Consider the following 11762-nt stretch of genomic DNA (forward strand, 5'->3'; position numbering starts at 1 on the left):
CACAGGACCGCGCTCGGATTTGTTCACATGGTAAGTTCTGGATCAGTGTTTGAGGAGCAGAGGAAAGAAGAAAGGTGGGAAGAAGGAAATAAAATAAGGAGGAATGAAGGAAAAAGCACTGCTAGTTTAATACTGTGGTCATATTACAGGGTTAAGTTGGCTCAGTGAGCATCTATGAAGGGTGTGGGTTGGTGGGGGTGTGTGGAGGATGGTGTCTTCCCTGCCTAGACAGCACACCTACACTTTCAGAAGAAAGAGCTGGAAGGGTGGTGGTGACAATCATATTCCATCTCGCAATATTATATAAAAGAGCTATCACAGGGGGATTTAATAAAAATTGCATTCATTGCTGTGTTCCACAAAGTCTCCCTGTATCTGGAGAGTGGGTCCAGGACACACAATACTTCGCTTCAGTGTGATCAGTTCCCATTGTCCTTTGTTCACCGAAAATTTTCTGGAAACCCATTTTTTCTCCAGAAGGCCCTCTCAGACTTATTAACTCAATTATTCTCTGTCAACATGTGTACCATGAGGCACTGTGAACAACAACAACAAAAATACATATAACCACCATTTAACGAGAGCTACCATAGGGTGGATACTGTGCTAAGGGGCTTACGTGCATCATCTGAATTCTCAGGTAACCTTGAGTATAAGCACTATTATTATCCCCATTTTATAGATGAGTAAATTGAAGCTCAGAGATGCTAAGCAAGTTGCCTGAAATCACAAAGCTACTGAGTAAATGGAAGAACCAGGGCTTGCACCCAGGCCTGACCTGCTCTGACACCCACCTAGAAAAACCATGGCTCTCTAGCTCGGCACTGCTCAGGGCTGCTCACAAGGCTTGTGGGAGCGCACACTGACAAACACCCTGCCAGCTCAGCTTTAAAGGAAGAAATTATTGATCATGGACTCCAAGGGAGGCACTTGAGAGTGCAAAGCGCTACCATACTACAAAACCAGATGCAGTAGTGCCGGGCCTTCTGCAGAGCTGGGAAGAAGAGATTCTGTCAGGGATCTAATTACCTAAGTGCACAATTAAGTGTTCAATCTGTGCCTCTATACACAGTGGGGACACAAGTTGGGAGGCCACAGGAGTCTTTGAAGCTCCGTGTTTTTGATGTTGCATTTCTCTTTCTGCCATTCTGGTCCTTGGGTGCTCTACAGCTACACAAATCTGCCTGCCACTTACTTTCATTTACAAAAATATCAGCACCTTCTTAGAATCATATAGCAGGTCACCTAGCCACCCACCAGGATCCAATCCTCTCTGCAGGTTTACTGCATTTAAGTTACTAGTTGGAAAACACTAAGCAAAACATGATTGCTGTTTTTATATATAAAAGTGAATTTGGGCCCATAATTGTGTAGTCAGAAAATTGGAATCAATGTGGGGAGCTCAAGGCCACTGTCAGAGTTAGATTTCCTTGGCTGTCTTAGCCAGTGTGTGGACTGTTGATGTTTTTTTGCTCAGCCAATGAGATTGCCATTAGCTCCAGTGTCAGGAAGAGTGGGGGCCATCCAGGAACGGAAAAGGACATCTCCATCCTTGTCCTGCCGCATGGTAACGGTGCCCACCCTTAGAGCACCTCTGTCTTTCAGGAGACACAGATGTGTTTTGTGAGCGTCAGTCATCAGTCATCCCAAACTGGGAGGCCTGTGAACTCCACGTTAACTCTCCATGGATTAATTTATCTGATTGGTTGCCCTAGTAGGACCACTGTTGTCTATAGTAAAGCTACCTTTTAAGAAATTATTATTATGCTTTATGTATACACATCTTGTCTATGTCGTTAGATTTGGTTTGATAGGAAAGATAAAGAAAAAATAGATGTGTGATTATTGACAAGAAGCTGTCCATTGATTCTGGAAAGAAGTAGGGGACAGTCTTTGGGACAGCTGATCATGAAGGATAGTCAGAAAAAGGAAGACTTCTGCCTTGGCCAATCTGGGTTTAGTTAGAAAAAAGTGTCAGGCATTTTTGGACTTGATGAGTAGGACCTGAGTCTGAGCTGTCAGTGCCCCACCAGCCACTTCCCAACACACAGGCCAGCCCGGGGCATCCAGAGGGTGGGGTGGTAGACTGTCCTCAGAGCCCACGCTTTAGGACACTTTTCCAGAGCAGAGCCTGACTCTGGACAAGGCAACCTCTGTGCTTCAGGCCTGGCTTCCTCTCTTTGCATTTCCTTTGTTTGTCTGAGTCTCTTTCTGAACATTCTCCCTGGGGCCAAAGTACATAGGTTTTCCCCCTGAAAACATGGAGTCCTATAATTGCCCATCTTTGACAGTAATCTTGACAGCTCCCTGGAATATTCTCTTTGAGAGTTGCCGTCTAGATCGAGGCACTCATGTTTAAATGGGCCCTTCCCCTCCAGACACGAATCAGCCAAGCCCAGATCCCTTAATCTTATTTGCTGAGAATTCCCTGCATGGAGTAGCAGAAATGCGTGCCTGTCCCTCTCCCATTGGCCACCTTCTAGCTCTTTTGAGAATGATTCTGCCCCCTGCCATTGTGTCCTTGCTGGGACACATGACAAATACATGCAGAAAGAGATTTATACAGTTGACAAACAATGATTGGATGCTCCTCTGGTTTGCGAGAAGTAAATGTCACTTAGCTTTCAGAGTGTAGCCTTTTCGGGCCTTCCTGCCCTCTGTGATTCTGAAAAGACTGTGTGTGTGTGTGTGTGTGTGTGTGTGTGTGTGTGTGTGTGTGTGTGTTGCGGGGAGAGCTCATAGAGGTGGGAGACTTTGGGCTCAGGCCAATGCTTCAGTCAAGTCCATCTGCCTCGTTCACACCACAGCAAATCCCATCTGTGTGTCTCTAAACAGTCACTGAAATTTCACATTCTCCAGTTAAGCCATTCTTATTTGTGTTTTAAAATCTAAGTCATTATCAAGTTTAAATAAATGGGCACTTTTTCTTCCAAGTGAACAACCCTCCAACCACTCTGGTATCCTCAATACCCATGAGTGGCAGTAAGAGCTAACATAGAATAGTGTATTTTAGCAACAACACACTCTGAGGGAGGGGATGAGGAGAGGCCCTGCTCAGACACGGCCAGTTTGTAAATGAAATCCAAGGGCACACTCCCGCTTACTGTGGCATTTCCCCACTGGATTTCTTGACGCTTTCTGTGGGAGACACCCAGCTTGTTTCCACGTTTGAGGCATTTATTAAATACGTTAAGGACAGAGTTTACACCGGGGCCTGGAAGTCTTTGTTTTCTTTTTACTTGGAGGTTAACAACCAGACTTTGGAGATGGAGCAGGGGTTCTCGGAAGAGCACATGTTACCTAAGACAAAGCCCGCAGTCTCTTTCCCTCTGAGCTGCTGGGGCCCGCCCTCCAGCCACTGCTCCTTTCTCATTCACTCGTTCATCCATGCATTCATTCCACAAGCACACCTCAGGGCTTACTGACTCGACTAGGCATGTATAAATTAATAGGAGTTGATATCTGCCCATAAGGCACTCCCAGTGGAATGGGAGTAGACAGACAACCACAACATGGTAAAAAGTGTGAGGATAAAGGTGCTAAGGACACAACCAAGGGGAAGCTCATGGCTCAGGGTGCACAGGGAGGGGGCCAGGGAACTTGTAGGGAAGCTTCCAGAGGGGGAGATGCCTCAGCTTTGCCTAACAAAGAGAGTGGGGGAAGGGCATTCTGAGCTGAGGGGCAGCTTGAACAAAGACATGAGAAAGAATCACAGCCTGGTGCTTCCATGGGGTGGTGGGAGATGGAGGCCTTGCCCCTTGCTTGGTGAGAGACCACGAGGGAGGGCGTCCCTCACGACTTCTCTGCAGGTTTTACAGTGGGTTGAGCGGCCTGCCCCGGCTCCACGCAGCTCCCACCCACACCTCCCCGCCGCTGGAAGTCCATCTGCAGGGGTAGGGGTGGTCTGCAGTCCCAGCCCCCCGACAGCCTGTCCTTCAGCCCGGCTGCCTTAACTCTAGAGGACAACTTCTTGCTTCCCTGCACTTTGTTCCCCACTTCCTGGTTCCGGGATTTTCATTTCATTCTTACATTTCTGCCTCTTGACCATGAGCTGGAATGGGAGGTGGACTTCCCCAAATCTCTAAATGTCCTCCTCCACCCTCTGGGCCTTGACAAGCCCTGCTGCCCCCTGCACATGCCCCATGATGACCAGGACACAGCTGACCCCCAACACGAATATTGCAAATAGGAGCAAGAGGAAGAATCTTTGCTTTGGGAACTCATTTAATCCTCAAAGTTCCCTTCTCTTGAAAGCCATCGAAGGCATGATTAAATGAAGTGCAGCTTCTACGGGGCTAATCAAGAGGTCTGTACGCTGGCTGTGCCTCCCAGACAGTTTTCTTTTCATATTTTGACAGTAGAGACCCTGAAGACATCTGACCCTAATGTTTACCCGGGACCCATTACCTCGGCCTCTCTGCTTATTAAGAAAACAGGGCTGGGCGTCGACTCTGCACGGCCCCTGGGTGTCCACATCCGAACAGAATCTCCATCAAGCTTTGGGCTGATGGATTGGACAGGGAGGAATTCCTCAGCACGCCCACTCCTGCCTTGGTGGCCCACGGCTGCACCCCTCCATTGGGGTCAATTTAGAAAAATGATTATTACTTTGGCCAAAAGCCCAGCGCCAAATGTGGCTTTTGTCCAACAACAGCCCACAGGCCAAAGTCTGTTATTTCTTCTTCACCCCAGATGCTGTAACTTGATAAAAGGACATTGTGAACCCAACAGAACCTGATTTCAGATCTGAGCTCTCCTCTTACAGGGCTGCAAGTGACACCCGAGAGAAGATGCAGGAGCTCCCCCGCGGCTTATGCGGCTCCCGGGACGGTGTCCAAAGGGTGGCCTCCATGGGCACACTGGGTTTCCCAGGGAAGTGATAACAGAGACAAGCCTGCCCGGTGAGGCCTCAGTGAGGTCACCACGGGCCCCTTACAGGGACTGCAGTGGGCAGGGGAAGAGGGTGTCTCTGTGGCCATGGGTTCTGGGGGGTGAGCTGGGGCTCAGCTTCTCATAAGATGCGTGCTCTTGGGAGAGGCATTCCAGCTCTCCGGGGACAGCGTGGGGGCGGTGCCCACCCTGCAGCCGACACGGGGGCTAATGGGAGGACCCCTGCGGAGGGTCCAGCACAGTGTCGGGCACACAGGAAATGGAGGCCAAAGCAGCTCTCCTCTGGCATTCATTTCTCTCCGGCCCCTTGTTTGTCCTGTCATCCATGCTCTTCGGTGTCTGACTTGTGTGTCTTACTAGCCCACGTCGACCTCCTCTGAGAGCCCGTGCCCCCAGCCTGGCCTTGCCTGCCGTCACAGAGAGACACCTGGGCTTCCCAGAGCAGGCAGAGCGGCCCTGAAATTGTGCCCTGACATCAGGTTTGTCCCATGGATGTGACTGGTCCGCTCAAGGGAGTAGTGAGTCAGAGGGTTGGGGCCACGCCTGGAGCCCAGAGGGCGAGCCATCCTGCCTTGGCCTTGGGTGGGCAAAGCAGAATGAGGGTGTTTGCTACCCAGGATCAGGCCCTGAACCTCATTTCGTTTCCACCTCTCTTGAATAAAGACAAGAGGATCCCAAGGAAGGCTCACGGCTGCCATGTTTCTGCTTATTCAGATTTCTATATGCCTGCCTTTCTCTATATGCCTGAGCATCTCCAGGACGCTCAGAGAAGGGCAGGATTAGCTCCATCACGCTACCTAATTTAGGGTCTCAGGTGGGGCTGTGGAACAAAGTGGTGACTCTCTTTGCACTCTGGGAGAGCGGGTAGCAGGGCAGCGTAAAGGGGCCGCTTGGTTAGGTTGGAGGCCCTCGCTGCATCTCATAGGACCCTTGGTGAGGCCAGCATCACTCCCAGAGGCTGGCTTTCCCACAGCAAAAGGTGAACTTGAATGGTCTGGTCTCCTTGTTTAAAGCTTCCAGGACTTGAGCAGGGCATTGGATTTACCAAAGTGATTAAGGCAGCGGGCGTGCCCCCTGAGGCTTGTGGCAGCCTTGTGTCCAGGATGCTCGGGGCAGCTGATGCCAGGAGTCTGCTGGTTAGAAGTCTGCCCGGATGCCTGGGGTCCTGCTCCTCATATCTTACCTGCCCTGCGCGTCCCCACAGCCCACCTGTGCACACCTGTTCCTTTCCAGTCCCAAGTGAAGAGCCATGTGTCTGGACATGCATGGACAGTAGAGACCTCTGGGGACCGTCTACCCAGGTGTCTGAACTGGCCAGCACTCCTAGTGACAATTAGGGTGCAAATATATATTCATAAACATTAATAGAGAGAGGCTAGTGCCGAGTAGGGACACAACGGAGCATCAAACAGTGATGGGGAGGCAAGAACTGGGGAGAGGGCTGCAGACTCCCACACAGCCCCCCTGGCTGCCACACAGGTCCCCACGCTGATGGTGGGCAGGGGCACAGGTGGAGCACTGGGGCTTGTGAGCAGCTGGCAGTGACCAGCCTGCCTGACATCTGTGACTGGCCTTTGGTCTTGTCTGTGGATTGTTGAACCCACTCCCCCATACACACACACACACACACACACACATACACATACACACACACACACACACACCCAGCATCAGAGAGCAGAGAGGTGCAGACTACCTGATGTCTCTCAGGCAACACTGGAAAACCCCCTGGGCTGGTGGTCCATGATGCCAGGCGCAGCCCTTGGAAGGACCTTTCATACAGGGCTTGGATTCTTGCCTCATGGGCGGCCTCATAAAATGCCCCCTGGCTGCTGTTTGTGCCAGTTGCCCGTCCTTCTGTCTGATGTTTCTGGCAGAGGAATTCTTGAGGCCTCTGGACATAATTAGCCCTCAGAATGGGAACCATCAGGCCTGAATACGGCCCGTTACTTGGATTCATTCACTGGTCCCTGAGCTTGTTGCTGAGACCTTGGGACCAGTGTCCAGGTGGCGTGGATGCAGGAAGCCTGGAAAGCTCCAGGCCCAGCAAGAAGCTGCAGCTGCAGCTCTCTGCTCATCCTCTGAAAGGAAGGGCTATGGTGATTGTTTCAGGCTTGTTGCATGAGGGGAGCCATGGGAACAGATTCTGGAGGTAGGCAGGCTGGGTTCAGGTTTCAACCAAAAGTTTGTGACCTTGGCAACACCTCTACCTCTCTGAGCCTCAGTCTCCACCTCTGTCACCTGCGGATAGAACGTAAGTCACTGGGAGGGCCTGAGGACTTACCAAGCACAATGCTAGACAAAAACCAATCCTCCATAAATCAGAGCTAACATGAGGGTTAGTGTAGATATCAAAGGCACAGAAAATAGAAAATCCAATCCTTGCTCTGCTTACCAAACCCCAGCCAGCCCACACCCTTCCTTTTGCAAACCATCATGTCTCAGGTTTCTCACTGAGGCATTTACCACCCTGGAGGTACAGACTATTTTATTTTATTATTTTTTTTCTGGAGCATCAAGTTTATTAACTAGAATTGGAAGAACCAAGGAGTTCTTGGAACAAGAACTATCCCCCTCCCCCACCAACACGGAAGACAGAAGAGTGGGGGAGGGGAGACGTGCCCCAGGAATGACAGTCCAGTCTCTCAAGTTTCACCCAGGTGGGGGTTGAGGGGCAGACCTGCAGCCACGGTGGCCTCGCTTTCGGTCGCCCGGGCTGCTCCGGACCATCCTCTGAGCTGGCCAGGGTCTTGGATACGATGCTTCTGAAGGCCGTGCAGAGAACACACTCCTCTTCCCCTGCACCGGGCCCCAGGGAGCGCGGTGGCCTGACCTTCCTGCCTCGGTCGTCCATGGGGTTCACATGGGCTCACTTTATTATGACGCCTCATGCTGGGCAGCTTGCAACAAAGATGTTTCAAAATAAAGTTCCAGATTCTCCCAGCCACCCCTTGCTTTTTCTGGCTCTGGCCAGAGACAGTGGATGAGGACACACTCTCAGGCTGCCCAGCGTGGGAGGACCTTCCAGTGTTGGACACACCCAGGGGGCAGCTGCTTCCCTCTGGGGCTCCAATCCTGCTGCTGCTGGAGGTGGATGTCCCAGTGCCACACTGGGGGGCTGGGCTGGGGGTGGCAGTCCTCGCCTCCAGGCTGGGTGGGGGACAGGCAGACTCACCAGTCTTCTGCCCTGCCTGCTGGTCTTCCTGCAGCTGCACACTTTTTCTGTGGTAGAGCCACCTGGTTTGCAGGGAGGACACCACAGGGCTTGGAGAAGGCTCAAGTTCACTGCCACAGAGGTCCCCGCAAGAGAAGGGCTTCAGAGTTATGATGGAGACCTCCACCTTGGGTTTCTTGGAGCTCACACTGCCTGTCCCAGTGTCCTGGATCTGGTCGCAAGTCAAGCCCGGAGTCCTCACCATTGTCACCTCCAGGTCCTCTTCACAGGGTGGCTGGAGTGGCTCCTTCTGGCCCATGTTGACCCATGGATGCCTCATGAGGTCAGGTAAGGTGCCTCTGTCACTGGGGTTGAGGGCAATCATTTTTTGTAACAGATCCCTTATCTTCAAAGACAGATAAGGTGGGATGGGGTATTGCCCTTGTAGGATTTGCTTCCGCAGCTCCTGGAAGTCTTTTCCCACAAAGGGCTGGGACCCAGTTACCATGGTGTACAGCACTACTCCCAGGCTCCACACGTCCACCGCAGGGCCGCTGGAGCTCTGCCCCAGGAAGAGTTCCGGGGCAGCATAAGGGTGTGTGCCGCAGATCGTGTCCAGTTGGACAATGTCATCACACTTGTTGCTGAGGCCAAAGTCTGTAAGTTTGATATTCATGTTGGAATCAAAGAGGAGGCTCAGTGGCTTCAGGTCCCGGTGCACGATGCCCCTCCGGTGGCAGTGCTGCAGGGCGGAGAGCAGCTGCCGGAACGGGCCTCGGGCCTCCACCTCTGTCATACGGCCATGGATCTTCAAATAGCGGTACATGTCCCCCCCACTGAGGTACTCCATCACCACGAAAAATGTCTCCTCTGTGTCAATCACCCCCAGCAGTTTTACAATATTGGGGTGATTCAGAGCCTTCAGACTGCACACTTCCCGGAAAAGTGCCTGGACACTTGAGAAGCTCTGACGCCTTTTCTTTATGACCTTCACAGCCACCTGTGTCCCGGTCAGAATGTGCCGGGCCAACTTCACTTTACCAAAGGTGCCTTCACCAATGGTGTGGAGGATCTCGAAATCATCAATATGAGCCTCCTTGCCAGCAGATTTGGCTGTGAGGCCCTGCATCCTGGTGATCTGCTAACTACACTGACTGACAGCACTACCTAGCAACGCTAACTACGCTAACTAACAATGCTAACTGTACTAACAGGGCTAAGTATGCTGTCTCTACTAACAACGCTAACTACGCTAACTGTACCAACAGCGCTAACTAGTACTAACTACACTAACTATGCTAATCAAGTATTAACTCTACCAACAATACTCACTATGCTAACTGTAGAAAGAACAATGACACAAATAAAAAAAGAGTAGAGAAAAGAGAAACGAAAATCAACAAAATGGCAGAAACAAGGAAAACACAAGCTAACTGTAGGTCCAAGGCCGTCAGGTCACCAAAAGCAGCTTCCTGGGCTCTAAGGACCAAAAACCTGGGCCCACCTTTCTCTTTCATAGGGCTTTGTGAAGTACATCACAATGGTGCACTCTGAGGTCAGAGCAAGAAATGGACCCATCACCGCTGGGGATACACCACAGTGGTTTTCTCACTTTTTGAGTTCAAGGCCCATTTACACTTAGGAAAAAGGATCCCAAAGAAATTTTTCTTTACGTGTGTTATTAGATATTGGTATTCACTTTGTTATAAATAAAAATCTGCAGGATACTTCAGTGGCCTTTTTATTTCTAGTTTGAAAATGTGTAATAATTTTAAAAACCTCATAATGTCTACACTTGAAATGTTCAATTCCTTTTCCTTAAATTCTGGTCTCAAAATAACGTTACAACTTAACTGACTTCACAATACTATACAAAATGTTCTGTTGCATAAGACATGATATGGTACATTATGAAAGTCTATGAAGCTGAGAGAAGGTTTGCCAGGAAGGTCATTGAGCAGATTTCTCATCAGGAGCCTCGGAGGCCAGATGGCATGACTCAATGTACTTGAAGTGTTGAAGGAAAGAAACCGTCAACCAAGAATCCTATATCTAGCAAAACTTTCCTTCGAAAATGAGGGAGAAATCAAGACATTCCCAGTTAATCAAGAGTTGAGAGAGTTCTTAACCACCAGACCCGCCTGCCACAGGGAGTTCTTCAGGTTGCAGTCAAGGACCCTGGACAGTAGCTCAAAGCCTTATGAAGAAATAAAGACCCCTGGTAAAAGTAGACAGACGGGTGACAAGAAAAGCTAGTACTGTTGTAACTTTGGTTTGTAGCTCCACTTTTTGTCTTCTATTTGATTTAAGAGACTAATGTATAATAAAACACACACATACAAATCAAAAAAAAAAAAAAAGATCACCTCTTCACCTAGAAAAGTTACTTCACCCCCACTTTAGCCTAACTTTGGGAATTCCCATCAACAACATTCTTCTTTCCACTGTAGGAAACAATGCTGCCAGAAGCTATGGCAAGCAGAGCCTCTTCTAAAATGCCTTTGATGACTGCAGCAACATGGATGCAACTAGAGATTATTAAGTGAAGTAAGTCAGAAAGAGAAAGACAAATACCATGTGATACCACTTACATGTGGAATCTAAAGTATGGCACAAATGAACCTATCTATGAAACAGCAACAGACTCAGAGACATAGAGAACAGACTTGTGGTTGCCAAGGAAGAGGGGGGGTGGGAGAGGGAAGGGCTGGGAGTGTGGCATTAGCAGATGTAAACTATTATATATAGGAGGGATAAACAACAAGGTCCTACTCTACAGCACAGGGAACTAGAGTTAATATCCTGTGATAAACTGTAATGGAAAAGAATATAAAAAAAGAATGTCTATATGTGTATAACTGAGTCACTTTGCCATACAGCAGATTGGCACAAGATTGTAAATCGACTATACGTCAATAAAAACAATAAAATAAAATAAAAAATGCCTCTGATGATGTACACAGCCCCTGCTCCTGCTGACTACCACTCTGCAGCACCCAACGCTGTGAAACCCTGCCCCCAGCTGAGGTCACTCCAGTCCTGTGTCTCCTTCCTTTGTCCTCTGTCTCCCACCAGTGTTTCTCTAACAGAAACACAAAGAACTGCTGTGTTTTCACTCAGTCTCACTGTTCACGTTCCCATGCTTGATTTGGGCATCAGACCTGCAAGAGTTCAAAACTTACTGGGTGGTAGAACTGCCATTTCTCTGCCTGTCTCTCATTATAAAGAACTTCTCTGAAATTCTGAATTCACTGGTCTGGTCATCCATTCACCAGCAAGTATCTAGGTACTGGGGTTAAGAGCTAGGAATGAGATACAGTTGTTAGTAAAGAAACAACAAACCCCAAATGGAGTCACTTGTGCCAAGTCCCACGTCAGCAAACCAAGACTTAATAGCTAACCTAATTGCAGTTTCAGCCTCTCTCAGGAATGGGACCTTTCACCAATAGATCTGGAATTACCTGGTCAGCACTAGAGGGGTGACCCCCCACCTTCCCCCCAAAAGAAGGTGACCCTGCCTGAAACAATCCACTCTTAGCTAGAAACTTCCCTTTTCTGCCCCCTCCTGCCTGTAAAGTTCTTGCATTTTTTACAGCTCCGCAGAGCTCCTTTCTACTTGCTCAATGGGATGCTGCCCGATTCATAAATCATTGAATAAAGCCAATTCGATCTTCAAATTTACTCAGTTAGAATTTTATGTTTTTAATACAGTGATGAG

Source organism: Balaenoptera ricei, chromosome 16, assembly GCF_028023285.1.
Source record: "Balaenoptera ricei isolate mBalRic1 chromosome 16, mBalRic1.hap2, whole genome shotgun sequence".
Classification (NCBI taxonomy): domain Eukaryota; kingdom Metazoa; phylum Chordata; class Mammalia; order Artiodactyla; family Balaenopteridae; genus Balaenoptera; species Balaenoptera ricei.